The sequence below is a fragment of the Bufo gargarizans genome, chromosome 1 (genome assembly GCF_014858855.1).
Source record: "Bufo gargarizans isolate SCDJY-AF-19 chromosome 1, ASM1485885v1, whole genome shotgun sequence".
NCBI lineage: Eukaryota > Metazoa > Chordata > Amphibia > Anura > Bufonidae > Bufo > Bufo gargarizans.
Genome location: NC_058080.1, coordinates 312,524,861 through 312,544,294, shown reverse-complemented (window position 1 = coordinate 312,544,294; position 19,434 = coordinate 312,524,861).

Here is a 19,434-nt window from a genome sequence, read left to right as displayed (position 1 = left end):
GTTTTCTGTGAGCATTGGTAGGAAATGCTCTAGCAATCCCTTTATTATTGTAGTAGTGCACATTGAAAACGGATAATACACAGTCCCTTCACAAACATCCTTATGGACGAAACATGGACCATGTCCATGGACATCAACACTAACAAAAAAGAGTGAAAGAGGCCTTACACTGCTCTGGAAAGATTGATGTTGAATAAAGACAGTTGTGCTTTCCACATTTTTCTCACTCATCAATTTAAAGGACTATACTTGTTTGCAATATGGACAAGAATAGTATAACAAAATAATAGCAAAGACAGGTGCACTCTGCGGTCTTACTAAACCCTCAAACTGATTTTAAAATTGAGAGATTAGCCAACATGTCTTACGGTGTAGGATATGTCTGAGCCCGAGCACCGCGCCAAGGTTTCTCAAGTAGCTCGGGACCTAACACTCACCTACCTGGGCCATGTGGGCAATACCAGGAGCCAGTGGGCAAATTACAGGAGCATGAGGCTGACTCACAAACTCACCAGTTACCTCCAGCATGTAACCATGCTAGCAATGGGAGGAGGGAGGAGTCTGCGAGTTCCACTCAAGACTGGCTGATATGGCCCAGGCCTCACAGGTGCACCTTAATGTAGCCTGTAGATGGAAAGCAGGCACATTTAAATTGGAGTTTATACACCTCCAGGCATCTCTATATATACAAACTGAAAAGAATGGCGTGGTATTAAACAAGCAGGAAGTGCTCAAACCCACATGCAGTTGTATATATATATGCAGGGGAGCAGATCCTGCACTTGTGGCCCCCAGGTAGGTTAGTGTTAGGTCCCGAGCTACTTGAGAAACCTTGGCGCGGTGCTCGGGCTCAGACATGTCCAACACCATAGGACATGTTGGCTAATCTCTCAATTTTAAAATCGGTTTGAGGGTTTAGTAAGACCGCAGAGTGCACCTGTCATTGCTATTATTTTGTTATATTGTTATAATGATTATCACATCCACATAATTGCTATCTTATGTAGGATGTCTATTGTGGTACTTGTGGTTCGCTGCGGGCATCATCCACTGTATGCATTTTTGCTGGGGATCATCATTAGCAACGGGCCACAAGTGCAGGATCTGCTGTATATATATGCACAACTGCATGTGGGTTTGAGCACTTCCTGCTTGTTTAATACCACACCATTCTTTTCAGTTTGTATATATGGACAAGAATAGGGCACATTATATAATTTATAGACCAGATGGATCAGCAAAAAAATATGAATGTGCATGGCTCCCTAGAAATGAATGGGTCAGTGTGCTATCCACAAAAATGCGGACAGCACACAGATGAAAATTTTTTATTACTTACCGGTAATTTGATTTTACAGAGCCCATGACAGCACCACCGGAGAGAGGAGGATCCGCCCCACAGAGACAGGAAACCTGCAGGATAAAAAGGGGCGGACATTCTCCTCCCCTTCAGTGAGTTTTCCAAGTATCGGAGGAAGGCCACCAACATATGTTAGACATGCAATTTATATATATAAATATATATATTTTTTTTTTTCTTGCGGCACTCGTGCAGTATAGAAGGACCACCAGGGAGGGAAACCCAGGGTGCTGTCATGGGCTCTGTAAAATCAAATTACCGGTAAGTAATACAATTTTTTCCTATCGCCCATGACAGCACCACCGGAGATTTACTAGAGTAATTCCTAAAGGTGGGAAGTATAGAGAAGAACCCCTTTACCAAAGGAAGAATCACCAGAAAAGTTCAAGTCCAGCCTGTAGTGCTTAAAAAAGGTGGAAGGAGAAGACCAGGTTGCTGCCCTACAAATTTTCTCGATTGGAACCGAGGACCTCTCAGCCCAGGAAGCGGCTACTGCCCTGGTCGAGTGGGCCCTCAGACCAATCGGGGGAGATAACCCCGGCGAAAGGTAGGATAAGGAAATGGCCGAAACGACCCACCGTGATATAGAACTTTTTGAGGCAGCAGAACCCTTGTTCCTCCCCTGAAACTGCAGAAAAAGAGTGAAGAAGACTTCCGCCAAGAAGAGGTAGAAGACAAATAGGCCAAAAGGGCTCTCTGGACATCCAGACAATGGAGAGATGGAGAGATTCTTCTTCCCCCGAGGGAGGATTTTGAAAAAGAGTAGGAAGAATAATCTCCTGAGAGCTGTGAAATTTGGTGGTGACTTTTGGAAGAAAAGCCGGGTCAGGACGAATAATGACTCTGTCCTCTAAAATTAAAGTGTACAGAGGGTTGATGGAGATGGCTTGGATCTCACCAATTCTGCGAGCAGAAGTTAAAGCTATCAAAATTGCTAGCTTGAAGGTTAGATGCTTAATTGAGATAGAATTAACAGGTTCAAAGGGGGGCCCAGATAAAGCTTTCAACACCACTTCTAGACTCCAGGGGGGCTCTCGGAGCCACCACTAAGGAAGACCTCTCCGTGGCCCTAAAAAACCCAAGGGCTCCCAGCTATGTTCTGGTTAAATAGAACGGACAGGGCAGAGACCTGAACTTTCAGGGTACTGACTGATAGACCTATTTCTAGACCCTTCTGAAGGAACTCGAGGATAGAATGCAGAGGAGCAGCCGAAGGAATGTCCCCCAACTGGATCTGGCCAAAATTTTGGAATTTGTGGCAAATTCTGCTATAAATCCCTACTGTAATTTCTTTTTTGCTTTTTAGCAGGGTAGAAATTAAAGCATTTGAGAACCCTTCCTTTTTTAATATCCACCTCTCAAAATCCAGGCCGTTAAGTGTAGGTTGTCTACGGCTGGATGTATCACTGGTCCCTGGCTCAGAAGGCCCCGGACCTTCGGAAGCACCCAGGAATCGGAGACCGACATGATCCGGAGCCCCGTGAGCCAGGACCTCCTGGGCCAGAGGGGGCAATTAGGATTACTGTGGCCTGCTCTTCTCTGATTTTCCGTAAACCCCGGGGAATCAGGGTAAGAGGGGGGAAGGCAGAATTTCCACTCCTACGTCAGGGCGTCTATCCCACAGGGGGATCCTGCTTTGCTCAGAGAATAGAATTTTGGCACTTTCTTGTTTGAATGGGTAGCAAATAAGTCGATCTCTGGGATGCCCCAAAGATCTACTATTTTCTGAAAAACAATAGGGTCTAGGGACCATCCCCCTGAGACAGGGTATGGCGGCTCAGGAAATCCGCCTGTTTGTTTTCCACCCCTCTGATGTGTACTGCCGATATTGAGGTGCACATTCTCTCTGCCAGACTCAGAATTACATAGGCTTCTTCCATGAGGGCTCTGCATCTTGTTCCTCCCTGTCTGTTCAAATAGGAGACTACAGTCCTGTTGTCTGAAAGAATCCTTAGGTCCTTTCCTTCTATCTCAGGGAGGGAGGCCCTCATTGCTAGGCCGACCGCCATCAATTCTTTTAGATTGGAAGACTCTGCTTTTTGTAGGGGGTCCCAATGACCCTGGAAGTTCCCTGAATGTAGGAACCCCACCCCCAAGGACTTGCATTCGTGGTCAGGCAAACTAACCTGTCCGTCTTCCACGGGGTACCCTGGATAAGATTCTCCGTATCCAGCCACCATGATAGCTTCTGTAGAGTTTGGACTGAGATCTTCAATTTTGTGTCTAAGGACAGGCTTCTCTTCCAAGCGGACAGGATCTCCCACTGTAAGACTCTGGAGTGAAGCTGAGCCCACCTCACTCCCGGAATGCAGAATGTGAGGGAGCCGAGGACCTCGACATTGAAGTAACTGGTTTTCGGGTCAGGTTCCTGATTTTGTTTTGAACGACATCTACCTGCTCTGTAGGTAAAAAAGTTCACTGGAGAGATGAGTCCAATATTAAGCCCAGGAAGCTCTGCCTTCTTGATGGACGGGGTCTTGACTTCTCTTCGTTTTCTATCCACCCTAATCTGTTTAGAATGGACCGGATTTCTGAAACTGCCGAATTGCAGGCTTCTTCTGTCTGACCCACTACTAAGAAGTCGTCTAGGTAAGGGATAAAGAGAATATCCTTTTCCCTAATGTGGGCTGCCATTTCCGCCACCAACTTCGTAAACACCCTCAGGCCATGGAAAGGCCAAAAGGGAGAGCCTGGAACTAGAAAAATGTTCCCGTTGACCTTTCAGATGGATGGCCACCCTTAGGAACCTCTGGTGCTCTATCGCAACGGGGACGTGGTAGTACGCGTCTTTTAGGTCGAGAGCTGCCATGAAGCACAGAGGATATAGGAGGTTGATTGCTGAACGTAAAGTTTCCATCTTGATTCTTTTGGGTTGAAGAAAACGGTTTAATTTTTTCAGATTTATGATGGTTCTGAAAGACCCGTCCGGTTTTCTGACCAAAAAAAGTGGTGAGTAGAACCCTTTGCTGCCTTCTTTTATTACCGGGGTTAAAACTGAATTTTCTATTAATTATAACGCCTCTCCCTCTATGACTGACTTCCCCAAAGCTGAAGAAGAATCTACGGTTGGTAAGAATCTGGCAGGAGGGGACTGAAGGAATTCTAATTTTAACCCCTTGCCGATGGTATCTAAAATCCACGGACTTAGGGAAATTTTTTTGCAAAGGTTGCAGAGCCATAATGTAAAAACAAAAAATGACCCACTGTCTAAGCTATAACCAACAGCTATGTCAGACATTCATCTTACCAATCAGATGGTAACCCCACTTTGCATAAGGCACATTCCTTATTCTTCTTTTTTGACACTACTTTCTTGGGCCTAACTGGAGCAGGAAGGACAGTGGGCTCCTCAGACAGCTTATCGTCTTCCATACCTGCAGGGTGGATGATCAGCTCAAGTCAGAAGGGAAGACGTCAGCCGATAACCTCGTTCTCTACTCATAGGGCGCCTGAAGATGACGTCACAGCCGGCGTCCTGAAGCTGGTCATGTGACTTTAGGAGCGCTCCACGGCATGCTCATAGCCGGAGCCGCTCCTCTTCCTCCCCCTGGTGGTCGGCGTTCTTCTTCCGGCGTAACCACGATGCCGCCGTCTCCAGCACTCCCGCACACTGACCGCCCCCTCCAGAGCTCAGCTGTGCCTCTGCCTGCCCTCAGCGCACCACCGGATGCCGCCAACTTACCAGGGACTCGCAGGTTAGTGGGGAGCCACCAGAGGGAAGGAACATGCACGTCGACGCTGCAGGCTTCCCATCAGAGACAGGAAACCACACTGAAGGGGAGGAGAATGTCCGTCCATTTTATCCTGCAGGTTTCCTGTCTCTGTGGGGCGGATCCTCCTCTCTCCGGTGGTGCTGTCATGGGCGATAGGAAAAATTTAATGTGACTACTGAATTGAGCACCAGATGTCAGCAAGATCTTATTCCAGTTTCTCCTAAGCAGCACACATGTTATTAAGGTCCATTAACATCTGGATAGAAGAGACACCATTAATTAACAGTACACACAATGAAACAATCCCGCTAGGGTGCTGCCACACATTCAGGTTTTCTGATGCAGATTTTCAAACCAGGAGTGAATTCAATAAGAGAGAAGTAGTACCTTATCAGTTAGGCCCCTTTCAGACAAGCGAGTTTTCTGCATGGGTGCAATGCAAAGTGAACGCATAGCACCCGCACTAAGTCCAGACCCATTCATTTCAAGGAGTCTGTGTACATGAGCGTTTTTTTATTTTCCCTCACGCATCAGAACCCATTCACTTTAATGGAGCCGCAAAAGATGTGGACAGCACTGAACCTGGCGTTCAGGTTCCCTGATGCAGTTTTGGAAGTCAAAATCAGTAGTAGGTCATAATAGAAGAGAAAGTATGGTACCACTACTATTTTATTTTATTTTTCAATTCACTCCTGGTTTTGGCTTTCAAAACTGCATCAGGAACTCATGGGCACGAATGGGTGCCACCTGTTCCGTGCATTGGGGACAGCAAATTGCAATCCCCAATGCACGGGCATCATCTGTGTGGCTGGCCTAGACAGATTCAGACCCATTCAACCTGAATAGGTCCATGATCCGCTTGCACTGCAAAAAAATATATTACAAGTTCTATTTTTTTGCTGTGCAAAGGCATGGACAGAAAACCCACAGAAGCACCCCGTAGTGCTTCCGTTCCGCACCTTCCGGATTGCAGACTGATTAAAGTGACTGGGTCCGCATCCGTGATGCGGTGCACAAACGGTCTATGCCCGATTATTGCGGACCAACAATGGTGGTGTGCGTAAGCCCTGAACATGTGCCTGTACTCTATGACTATCTGCGTACATTGTAGATTACATGCATTTTTTTTCCGCACAGAAAAAAATGCATAATAGAGTACCAGCAAAGTGTATGAGATTAGAGTTACAAATGCTAGTGAGGAGGGGGTCAAGCACCCCTGAAACACTTCTAGCCTTAATACTTCTCATGGGACTAGCCCCCTATAACTGCACACATCATGCAGGACAATCATCCCATATGATGTTCGCTTTACTGCCAACTACTATACAGAGGAACTACATATTTCAGCGAACAGGAAATCTCGATCAGCTGGTGTGCTAATCGACACACTAGCGCTGGAAGGGCTTGGCTTCACTACACTGTAGGACAGTGAGTAAAGTGACTTATCTTCACACACACATATATTTTATGCCAATTAATTGACCAACAAACAGCTGTAGTCCTGAACATTGTTTATGAACCTGATACCAAAAGTCCAATACTGCAGTTTTACTAGCAAGAATCGTTAAAATAATAATAATTTAGTATTTTTCTGCTCCTGTGTACTAGTAGGACAGATAGAAATTTTTATTTAATCAATAATTAATTAGAGACCCACTTCCATCTGTCCTACTAGTACTCAGGGACACAAATAACCATTATTGTGCTACTGGTTATGATGTATGGGAACTACTAGGGATCAGTGTTAGGCCTCTTGTACATGTCAAAGTAGCCCTAAATTAGAACATTTGAGATGCACTCTGGTGCTCCAAATCAATGTACCCCCAAGGGGTTAATATCCACGCGTGGTTGAGAGACTAGACACTGACACAGAAGTTGGTCAAAGCAATCTATAACTTTTATTACACAGAGTAAGTGGTATATGTATCTTCAGAAAAGGGCAGTACTTTCTGAGGCCCAGGCATTATTTCATTGGCTCAAAAGGAAGAAGAGATAAGAGAGAGGAGATAGCACCCTGGCTTCTGCGCACTGGGCACTACTTTGGAATGTGAACTAATGTAAACATCTGGTTATCGTCGCCATTTTGTAATGGCGTTTATCCTAACAAGAATACTGCATACGTCATATGTGACACCTCAAAGAGGTGCTTCTCTATAGGCAGTGAATAATATGTATATATCATCAACCCATATGATTGGACTATGCATTCCTCCACACTCTATATACCTCCCTTGGGACATCTGTAGAAAGATGAGAAACCAGACACTGCCCACAGCACAGCTCTTTGCCCCCCCTTCTCTTCTCCAGTCTTGAAACAAAGAGAGGGGTGGGAGGCACTTGGAGGAGAAAAAGTTAACTCATTACAATCCTAGATATACAAAAATATAGAATAAAATTCACACAGCTTTAACAGTCCCCCATTCAATTTCATTCTCTCCCTAAACCTAAACATCTGTCCCAATGCTCCGCCTCATCTTCACCAGCTTCCACGACAAGCCATTTCTAGCGAACAGCCTCCCGTGACACTGGATTTGAGCACAGGGAAGTCAGATGATCTTTCCTTAATTGCGTTGACATCACATGGGGGGACTGGAGGTCATCAGTGCTCCTGATTTTCTGGATCGAAGTTTTCATACAATTTTTCCATATTCCTTTGAGTCATGATCAACAGTCACACAAGGGAAACCCAGTCTCAACACTTCCTTGAAATCAATCCAATTATGCTTTTCTTTGAGCTTCACTGGCTTGTGGTCAACAACACTCGGAATGGACCATCAAACCAGGGTTTTGGGACTTTTCTAACATGTATTTTACTACCACCCAATCTCCAGACACAAGTGGGTGGGTTCCTGGTACTTTATCAAAACCTTTATCAAAAGCTCGAAAATGTACTTTAGTCAAATGCTTGTACAAAACTGATCACATAATCTGTCAGACAACCATGTTGCATCTGAAGCTGCTGTGGGAAAAAAAATCCTATCCTAGGGCCTGACCCAAAAAGGACCTTATAGGGACAAAGGCCTGTCTCACGGTTAGGCGTATACCTTACTAAAAGAGGGCTACCAGCAGGCACTCTATTAAGGCTTTTTTTCTTTAACTTAGCGTCCCGTTCAGTTCCTTTTTCCTACTCTACTGCTGCTTTGTGGATGGTACGAAGCATGTAAGGCCTGTCCTACGCCCAAAACCTTCATCATCTCCTGCATCACTTCACCTGTGAAATGAACACATGTGTCACTTTCAATGATATAAGGTACCCCATACCTGCACACAACTTCGGCCATAATCTTCTTTACTTCTTTGGGTATGGTTTTGGCCATCCTGAAAACAAGTCATCACATATCGATACATACTCATACATGCCCACCTTGGGTAGTTGAAGGTAGTCTGCAAACGTTGAAACAGATACAAAAAGCAAGACGTGTTTCTTGGGTACCTTAACCACCTTGCCCACGTTGTTCTGGGCACAAATCATTTATCCTTGGGTATGTCTGATTGTTACAGTGCTGTACCATATGCTACATACTAAATCACACATAGCAGTTTTTGTCTGGTGCATCACTCCATGGGTTGCCTGTGGCATCGTGGAGTAGAGGGGCCTGGGAAGGCAAAGTTTCCCTTCTTATTTGTGGTCCCCCTTTTCTATCCACCAGTCCCTTTCCTCCTTCCCCATCTGGTTCTGTAAGGTCTTGAGAACTTTCCGGAGACAGGAGGAGTTATTTCAGGGACCTGAACTGTGGCCACTTAAGACAGGGGTCTGCTTAGGTAATTTGGCAGCCATTTTTGCCGCCTGATCTGCCGTGGTTTTCCCCTTTGCCTCCTCTGCATCCGTTTACAGTGGCCTTTCGTTGCTATCATCACCTCACTGCTTCCCCATTTTCGATGGGTTTACCTGAAGCGATCAAGGAGTCTCTGGCTTTTCATATGGGCCCATTGTCATGGGCTATCCCAAAAGCACACCTGGAATCAGTGTAAATGTTGGCCCTTTTTTCCATCTGCATATCTGCAAGCCATCTTCAGAGTCTTTTAGCTCCACTTCTTGAGCAGACATGTGTGGTAGTTCACGTTTAATCACCACTGCCCAACCTGTGTAGTACCTGCCATCCTGGCCATACCTCGATCCATCCACAAAGAGCACATGATCTAGATTACCTAGTGGCTGATTTACCAAATCCCACTACCTCTTGTGACATCATCTGCAAACAGGAGCCTCTTCCTTTGAATCTGGAAGAAAAGTTTAAAGTGCGGTGCCCTAAGGGCTCTTTCACACCTGTGTTATTGTCTTCCGGCATAGAGTTCCGTCGTCGGGGCTCTATGCCGGAAGAATCCTGATCAGTTTTATCCTAATGCATTCTGAATGGAGTGAAATCCGTTCAGGATGCATCAGGATGTCTTCAGTTCCGGAACGGAACGTTTTTTGGCCGGAGAAAATACCGCAGCATGCTGCGCTTTTTGCTCCGGCCAAAAAAACTGAAGACTTGCCGCAAGGCCATTGAAAGGCATTGATCCGGATCCGGCCTTAAGCTAAACGTCGTTTCGGCGCATTGCCGGATCCGACGTTTAGCTTTTTTAGAGTGGTTACCATGGCTGCCGGGACGCTAAAGTCCTGGCAGCCATGGTAAAGGGGAGCGGGGGAGCAGCATACTTACCGTCCGTGCGGCTCCCGGGGCGCTCCAGAGTGACGTCAGGGCGCCCCAGGCGCATGGATGACGTGATCGCATGGCACGTCATCCATGCGCATGGGGCGCTCTGACGTCACTCTGGAGCGCCCCGGGAGCCACGCAGACTGTAAGTATACCGCTCCCCGCTCCTACTATGGCAACCAGGACGTTAATAGCGTCCTGGGTGCCATAGTAACACTGAAAGCATTTTGAAGACGGATCCGTCTTCAAATGCTTTCAGTACACTTACGTTTTTCCGGATCCGGCGTGTAATTCCGGCAAGTGGAGTACACACCGGATCCGGACAACGCAAGTGTGAAAGAGGCCTAACTCTTCCCTCCCCCCTTGGTCCAGAGGCAACAGGGTGGCTGGGTCCAAAGTATTACACCTTTGGAGAGCAACATTGTCAGGCAACAAAATGGAACACTGCATTCTGAAATAACAGGCAACAAAACAATTATTTTGATTGTACGTTCATGAGGATAGATGTAATATCACCATCACATTGTGGTTCAGAACTATCTCAGAGCTTTCATCAAGCATAGCTAGTACAACTACTACAGCTCTGATGCAGAAAGGGGCACCTCTGGCCATGGGATCAAGTCTGACTGAATAATATACTACGGGGCGTTATTGCTGGCCATGTAGTTGGGTGAAGACAGCTGAGTCATGGCCACTCACTTCATAACAATACAATCTAAATGTAATAATCTGATCTCAGTGTGGGGGAACACAAAATTGCCAGTTCTAGGCATAAAAAGAATCTACCACCTCATCTGTGAGGCGGTAGGGACTAAAGGACAAATCAATCACAGTGGAGTGAGTAGGGGTAATGGGAACCTGAGCCGACAAGGTGTGTGTGTGTTGGGCACGATGTGGGTGTTAGAAACTTGTGGCTTCATTATGTACCATCAAATGGTGAGTGGTTTGCTTTTCTCAGCTTCTGGGAGTACTGATACAAACATGGACCAGGGAATTTTATCACTAATGGCCAACAAACAAAGTTCCTGGTCGTTGAGGGCAGCTGTAAGCTTCACAGTGCCATCCTCTTGATATGAGATACTAGCATGTACTTTTGCAAGCAAATCTGCACCCAGGAGGCAACAAGGGGCGTTTGTCACAACTGTGACTGATCCAGACAGGTCTGGGAGGAGAAGGTCGCAGCAAATTGCTACTCGCGATAGCTTGTGAGTTTGCTCCGTGGTTCAGGGTATGTCATTATCACGACCGGCGTGCCTATCACATATGTGACACAAAGGGAGGGAAAAGGGAAGGCCCTGTCCAAGGGAGAGGGAAAGGTGGTGACCCCTATCTCACCTTGAGGCTGGCACCTGACTGCCCTGACGTCCCTAGACGGGTTCCTCACCCGTATGCCGATCACGTGCCTAAAACCCTGGCTTTCCCTAAGATGAGCCCTAGATAGTGAATAGGGCGGTGGGAACACTAGTCCGCACCACTAACTCTAAAAGGAAAACACCAAGGAGAGGACAGACAATACAGACAACATATAATCCCAGGTGGGCGACAACAAAAGACATCAAAAAGCCCAACAGGGATCCAGAGGGTAACACTCTGTAACAACAACCAGGATTCACAGCTCCAGTGGGTCAGTATAGAAGTCCAGGCAGGAAGCTCTATATCTGGCAACCAGAGAAGTGGGAGAGGAGAATATAAGGAGGTTGGGAGTGACAGACAAGAAACAGCTGAGGAGGAGACGCTATGGATCCCTGAGTGAGACAAAAAGGATTGTAAGGCAAACACAGAAAACTATCATAAAGAAACAGCGTGATCTTTAGACATAGAGCGCGCAGCCACCCGCTGCAACTTCCTGACCCCGGGTATAATGGAGTCAGACGTGGCTCTTGACACCCTCGTGACAGTACCCCCCTTTCTACGAGGGGCCTCCGGACACTCAGGACCAGGTCTCTCAGGATGAGAGGCATGGAAAGCCTGAACTAACCTGTTGGCGTTTACCTCTGATGCTGGAAGCCACACTCTTTCCTCGGGGCCATAACCCCTCCAATGCACCAGATACTGAAGAGAGCGGCGGACCAGACGAGAATCAACAATTTTGGATATTTGAAACTCCAGATTACCATCCACAATAACAGGAGGGGGTGGCAGTGGTGATGGTTCTAGAGGTGGAACATACTTCTTGAGTAACGACTTATGGAAGACGTTATGGATCTTAAAAGTCTGAGGTAGCTCCAGGCGAAAAGCCACGGGGTTAATGACGGCTACTATTTTGTAAGGACCAATGAATCTAGGACCCAGTTTCCAAGAGGGAACTTTCAACTTAATATTCCTAGTAGATAACCACATATAGTCATTCACTCCTAGGTCCGGACCTGGCGACCGTTTCTTATCAGCCATGCATTTGTATTTACCTCCCATATTTTTCAAGTTAGCTTGCACCTTCTGCCATACAGATGAAAGAAATGATGAAAACCGTTCCTCTTCGGGAACCCCAGATAACCCCCCCTCTTTGAAAGTACAGAATTGGGGATGAAAACCATATACACCAAGAAATGGTGACTTGCCAGTGGATTCCTGACAGCGATTATTTATGGCAAACTCGGCTAACGGTAAATATGATGACCACACCTCTTGGTTTTCAGACACAAAACACCTTAGATATGTCTCAAGGTTTTGGTTGGTACGCTCAGTCTGTCCATTCGACTGAGGATGGAAAGCTGAGGAAAAGGACAAGTGTACCCCCAAACGGGAACAAAAAGCTTTCCAAAACTTAGAAATAAACTGGGTTCCCCGATCCGAAACCACATCGGAAGGGACCCCGTGAAGCTTCACGATTTCACTGATGAACACCTGAGCAAGAGTCTTAGCATTAGGAAGTGCGGGTAACGCAATAAAGTGTATCATTTTGCTAAACCTGTCTACTACTACCAAGATAACCGTTTTACCCGCAGACAAAGGTAAGTCAGTGATGAAATCCATTGACAGATGTGTCCATGGCCTATTGGGAATGACAAGTGGCAATAAAGACCCTGCTGGACGTGTATGAGAGACTTTTGCGCGTGCACAAGTAGAACAAGTAGACACAAAATCCATTACATCCTGACGCAACCTTGGCCACCAAAAACGACGAGACAATAGCTCCAAGGTTGCTTTACTACCCGGGTGCCCAGCAAGTGCCGAATTATGATGTTCCTTTAATAATTCGAGATGCAGGTTTAACGGTACAAACAATTTCTCTGAGGGGCAAGAGGCCGGGGCATCCCCCTGGGCTTCTAACACCTTCCCCTCCAGAACAGAGTGTACAGCAGAGACAACCACTCCTCTTTCTAAAATGGGTACCGGATCACTAACATTACCCCCTCCAGGGGAAACTACGAGATAATGCGTCTGCCTTGGTATTTTTTGGCCCAGGACGATAGGTAATGAAAAAATCAAATCTGGTAAAGAATAGCAACCACCTAGCTTGTCTAGGGGTGAGACGCTTAGCCGATTCGAGGTACAGAAGGTTTTTGTGATCCGTAATCACCGTGACGGGGTGGATTGCTCCCTCTAAGAAGTGAGGCCATTCTTCAAACGCTAGTTTAATCGCTAATAGTTCCCTATTTCCAATATCATAGTTCTTCTGAGCTGTAGATAATTTTTTGGAAAAGAAAGCGCAAGGACGCCATTTGCCAGGAGACGGACCCTGAGACAATACAGCCCCCATTCCCACCTCTGACGCATCTACTTCAACAATAAAAGGCTGGGAGACATCGGGTTGAATTAGAACAGGTGCCGAAGTAAATCTCTCTTTTAGAGAGGAAAATGCAATTTTAGCGGCGTCAGACCATTTAGAAAAATCAGTCCCCTTCCTAGTCATGTCAGTAAGGGGGTTGACGATCACTGAATAATTTTTAATGAACTTTCTATAGAAATTTGCGAAACCCAAAAACCGTTGTAGAGCTTTAAGGTTCTCAGGAAGATCCCAATCTAAAATTGCCTGGACCTTCCTAGGATCCATACGGAAACCTGAAGCAGATAATAGATATCCTAGGAACTGTATTTCCTGAGCGGCGAAGACACACTTTTCAATTTCCGCATATAATTTATTCGTCCGTAGGACCTGCAGTACCTGTCTGACATGTACTTCATGTGTTTTCAGATCAGCCGAATAAATTAAGATATCATCTAGGTATATCACCACAAACCTGCCGATAAGATGACTAAAAATATCATTAACAAAGTGTTGGAAGACAGCAGGAGCATTGGTCAGACCGAAAGGCATGACTAAATTTTCATAATGCCCCTCAGGGGTGTTAAAAGCTGTCTTCCACTCATCCCCTTCCTTGATACGAATCAGGTTGTAGGCCCCCCTAAGATCAAGTTTGGAGAACCACCTAGCACCCGCAATCTGATTAAAAAGGTCAGGAATGAGAGGAAGAGGGTATGGGTCTCGGATGGTTATCCGGTTTAGCTCGCGGAAATCTAGGCAAGGATGCAGGCCCCCATCTTTCTTTTTAACAAAGAAAAACCCTGCAGCCACGGGTGAAGAAGAGAGTCTGATGTGTCCCTTAGCCAGACTCTCAGAGATATAATCTTTCATGGCTTGTCTCTCGGGACCCGAAAGATTATATAACCTGGTCTTGGGTAATTTTGCACCGGATATCAGGTTAACCGGGCAATCATAAGGACGGTGAGGTGGTAACTCCTGACAACCCTTTTCAGAAAAAACTTCCTCAAAGTCTGAAATAAATGTAGGTAAGGTAGCTACGGAGGCGACTAAGCAATTGCTATTTAAGCAATTTTCTCTGCAATGCTCACTCCACTCGAATATCTCCCTGGCCTGCCAATCCACCACAGGATTGTGCGCTACCAACCAGGGAAGACCCAATACCACAGGAGAGGGAAGGCCCTCCAGAACGTAACATGAAAGACACTCATTATGGTGGTCCCCTACCCGAAGGTGTAAGTTATGGACAATGTGAGTGAGGTTTCTCTGAGACAGAGGAGCAGAATCAATAGCGAATATGGGAATAGGTCTCTGCAGCGTACAGAGAGACAAACCCATAGTGCGGGCAAAATGGGCATCTATCAAATTTACCCCTGCTCCACTGTCTAAAAAGAAAGAAATAGTCTCCATCTTCACACCAAAAACAATATCCGCTGGCAACACAAATTGAGATGTCCGTATGGAGGAAACGTATACCCCCCGGCTGACATCCTCCGCACAGCCTGGGGTTAGTAGTTTTTCCGACAGTCTTTTGTTTTTGAGAAACAAAGGACAGACATTAATGAAATGACCCCTCCCCCCACAGAAAGAAACAAGCCCCACGCCTACGGCGAACCTCAGGAGGATGGACCTGACGAGTAGTTCCTCCTAGCTGCATTGCCTCGTCTAGGTCAGTACAGACTAACTGCTGCTTGGGAGAGGTTACCAATTGCTCAAGAATTTTCAATCTCTCCCTAAGACGTCTATCTATTCTGATAGAGAGGGACATAACAGCATCAAGGGAAAGGGGGGGTCTCATACAGCGCAAGCGCATCCTTAACTCTTTCGGATAACCCAGAGCAGAACTGACTCCTGAGAGCCGGGTCGTTCCACTGAGTATCCGTAGCCCACCTACGGAACTCAGAGCAATATTTCTCTGCTGGCCGATCTCCCTGTAGGAGTCTCCGTAACTTCGACTCAGCCAGGGCAACTCGGTCAGGGTCATCATATATGAGACCCAAGGCCCCAAAAAACTCATCCACTGACCGGAGAGCCTGGGAACCAGGGGGTAAAGAGAACGCCCAGGATTGTGGGTCCCCCTGAAGCAGGGAAATAACAATCCCCACCCGCTGTTCTTCATTACCAGAGGAGTAAGGGCGCAGCTTAAAATATAATTTACAGGCCTCACGGAACGTCACAAATTTGTCCCTTCCCCCAGAAAATCTGTCAGGAAGAACAACCTGGTTACCCATAGCAACCGCTGGGCTTGCGGTCTGCTGCATTTGCTGCTGTTGCTGGAGGACAGACGCCTTCAATCCTGCCACCTTCAAAGACAGGCCTTGAAGTTGTTTTGCCAAAGCAGCAATAGGATCCATACTGGGAGAGGGAAAGGTGGTGACCCCTATCTCACCTTGAGGCTGGCACCTGACTGCCCTGACGTCCCTAGACAGGTTCCTCACCCGTACGCCGATCACGTGCCTAAAACCCTGGCTTTCCCTAAGATGAGCCCTAGATAGTGAATAGGGCGGTGGGAACACTAGTCCGCACCACTAACTCTAAAGGAAAACACCAAGGAGAGGACAGACAATACAGACAACATATAATCCCAGGTGGGCGACAACAGAAGACAACAAAAAGCCCAACAGGGATCCGGAGGGTAACACTCTAACAACAACCAGGATTCACAGCTCCAGTGGGTCAGTATAGAAGTCCAGGCAGGAAGCTCTATATCTGACAACCAGAGAAGTGGGAGAGGAGAATATAAGGAGGTTGGGAGTGACAGACAAGAAACAACTGAGGAAGAGAAGCTACGGATCCCTGAGTGAGACAAAAAGGATTGTAAGGCAAACACAGAAAACTATTATAAAGGAACAGCGTGATCTTTAGACATAGGGTGCGCAGCCACCCGCTGCGACTTCCTGACCCCGGGTATAACGGAGTCAGACGTGGCTCGACACCCTCGTGACAGTCATCCGGGTTTTGCCTTGTGAATCTTTTTGTCCTGACTGGGAGTTTGTAGGCATCCTTCTCAGGTGAGTCCTGTCTGCCACTCCCAGCTACTATATTAGTTTCAGTTTCACCTGCAGTCATTTCCAGATATAGTCCTTACTTCCAGTTCTATTCTGACCTTTGAAGGAGATCGTTTGACGGTATTGCTGTGGTGCTCTTGTCTGGCGTGGACTGTCGTTATTGGGGTCTCCTTGTCTGCTCATGACTGGATAAGTCTATCTCTGCTGTAGATTGTTTGTTTGTTGCTGTCTTCCCCAGTTGTTCTCCTAGACATGAGTGATGGTGACTAGTGCTCCCATCTTCCTTTCCCCAGTCTAGTCTTGTTAGGGTGACTGAGGGTTTAGGCATCCTGCTCGCCGCACGGGTTCACACCCCGTCTAGGGTATCAGGGACGACAGGTGCCAGCTTAGGGTTAGTCAGGGGTGGCCGTTCTATTTTCCATCCGTAGATAAGGGTCCCCCTTCCCCTCCGGCTGGTGTGACACGACTGCTGCTGGGATAGCGGTCGTGACAGTATATCTGGCCTTTGATTTTTTTGCTTGCTGTTTTGCTTTGTATTTTTCTGTTCCACTATGGATCCGGTTACGGTTTTGGCGAAACAATTACAGGGGTTATCCCTTGAAGTGGCAGGATTAAAAGCAACAGTGCAGCAGCAGCAATCCTTGGGTTCCACCGTTGCTACGGGAAACCAAGGTACTCCTGAGCCAAAAGTGGCTTTACCTGATAGGTTCTCAGGAGGGAGAGACCAATTTGTAACCTTCAGAGAAGCTTGTAAATTGTTCTTCAGGTTACGCCTTAGATACTCCGGCGGTGAGGAACAACGGGTGGGCATTGTAATTTCTCTCCTGCAAGGAGATCCGCAGGCTTGGGCTTTCTCCCTACCATCAGACTCTCCGGCCTTACGATCAGTGGAAGAGTTTTTTGAAGCCCTGGGTCTCGTATATGATGACCCAGACAGGGTCTCACTGGCTGAGTCTAAGCTACGTAGACTTCGGCAAGAGAACCGGTCTGCTGAACTATATTGTTCCGAATTCTGTAGGTGGGCTACTGATACATTATGGAACGACTCGGCCCTTAGGAGTCAGTTCTGCCAGGGGTTGTCTGAAAAATTGAAAGAAGCGCTGGCGTTATACGAGGTTCCTGGGTCTCTTGAGGCTGCTATGTCTCTGGCGATAAGAATCGACAGACGACTCAGAGAGAGACAATTAAATTCTACAGAGGCCTCTATAGGGCAGGGATCGGTTTGTTATGATCCAGTCGAACCAATGCAAATAGGGGGCGCCACTAGACGGGTGAATCCTCCTAAGGTCCGCCGTAGGTCAGAGGTTTGTTTTCGTTGTGGGGGGAGGGATCATTTTGTAAAGATATGTCCCTCAGAACCCAAGAGATCACAAACAAAGGAGCCGCCGGAAAACTAGAGTCCCCAGATTGTGTGGAGGATAACAGTCTGGGCGTATTCGTTTCCTCCATACGCATGTCTCAGTTTTTGTTGTCCGCTACCGCAATAAGACTGAGATCTGTTCCGTCTTTTTGGACAGTGGGGCGGGGGTCAACTTGGTGGATTCACAGTTTGCTCAGGCTCTGGGTTTTACTCCGGAACCAGTACGCAGAACTATTCCTGTTTTTGCCATCGACTCCTCCCCTCTTACTCAGAGTTAACCCAGATCATCCATAATATCCATCTGCAGGTAGGGGACCTCCATAAAGAGCATATCTCTTGTTATGTCCTGGACGGTCTTCCGGCTCCTATGGTATTGGGGCTTCCCTGGCTGGTGACTCACAATCCAGTGGTGGATTGGAAGGCCGTGGAGATTGTGGAGTGGAGTGAACATTGTAAGGACAACTGCTTGAGTAGTAGGTGCTCTACACTCTCTGTAACATCTCTACCTGCCTTTCTGTCAGATTTTATGGATGTGTTCTCTGAGAAGGGTTGTCAGGAGTTACCACCTCATCGTCCATATGATTGCCCGATTAATCCATTACCTGGGGCAAAACTACCTAAAACCCGGTTATACAATCTTTCCGGCCCGGAGAGAAAGGCTATGCAAGATTATATTTCGGAGAGTTTGGCTAAGGGACACATCAGACCCTCTTCTTCACCCCTGGCTGCAGGGTTCTTTTTCGTTAAAAAGAAAGATGGGGGCTTGCGTCCTTGCCTGGATTTCCGGGAATTAAACCAGATAACTATCCAAGATCCCTATCCTCTTCCTCTCATTCCCGACCTCTTTAATCAGGTTGCTGGTGCTAAATGGTTCTCCAAAATGGATCTCAGAGGAGCCTATAACCTGGATCGCATCAAAAAGGGGGATGAGTGGAAGACAGCTTTTAATACTCCGGAAGGGCATTATGAAAATCTGGTCATGCCATTTGGTCTTACTAATGCGCCTGTGGTGTTCCAGCATTTTGTCAACGATATTTTTAGTCACCTTATCGGGAGATTTGTTGTGATATATCTTGATGACATCCTGGTCTATTCTCCGGATCTGGATACACATAAGAGACAAGTGCTGCAGATATTAAGGGCCAACGAATTGTTTGCTAAATTAGAGAAATTTGTGTTCGCCGTAAAAGAACTGCCATTTCTGGGGTATGTGTTGTCAGATTCAGGTTTTCGCATGGATCCAGAGAAAGTCTGGGCGATTATGGACTGGGATCTGCCTGAGAACCTGAAGGCATTGCAACGCTTCCTGGGGTTTGCCAATTTTTATAGAAAGTTTATAAAGAACTATTCCTTGGTGGTCAAACCACTGACGGACATGACCCGAAAGGGATCCGATTTTTCCAAATGGTCACATGCAGCCAAAACTGCCTTTACATCTCTGAAGGAGAGATTCACCTCGGCCCCTATTCTCGTACAGCCAGATGTCTCGCTTCCTTTTATTGTAGAGGTTGACGCATCAGAGGTGGGGGTGGGAGCGGTATTATCTCAGGGCCCGTCCCCTAGTGAATGGCGTCCGTGTGCTTTCTTTTCGAAGAAATTGTCTACTGCAGAAAGGAACTATGATATTGGCAACAGTGAACTTTTGGCTAT